Here is a 202-nt window from a genome sequence, read left to right on the forward strand (position 1 = left end):
TTTTTTTTTAAAAAAAAAAAACTTAATTATTATTGGGACACTATACTCAAAGTGTGTATAGTAATACACAGGTTCGTTTGTCTGCACAAACAACGTCCGTGTTCTCGACATTTAAACATTACAGAGTTTCCAAGTTCACACTTGTTTTTCTACTCAGCCTCATTTTCTCTAGTTAGTCTGGCCTTACAACACAGTAGAATAT

Source organism: Limulus polyphemus, unplaced genomic scaffold, assembly GCF_000517525.1.
Source record: "Limulus polyphemus unplaced genomic scaffold, Limulus_polyphemus-2.1.2 Scaffold74, whole genome shotgun sequence".
NCBI lineage: Eukaryota > Metazoa > Arthropoda > Merostomata > Xiphosura > Limulidae > Limulus > Limulus polyphemus.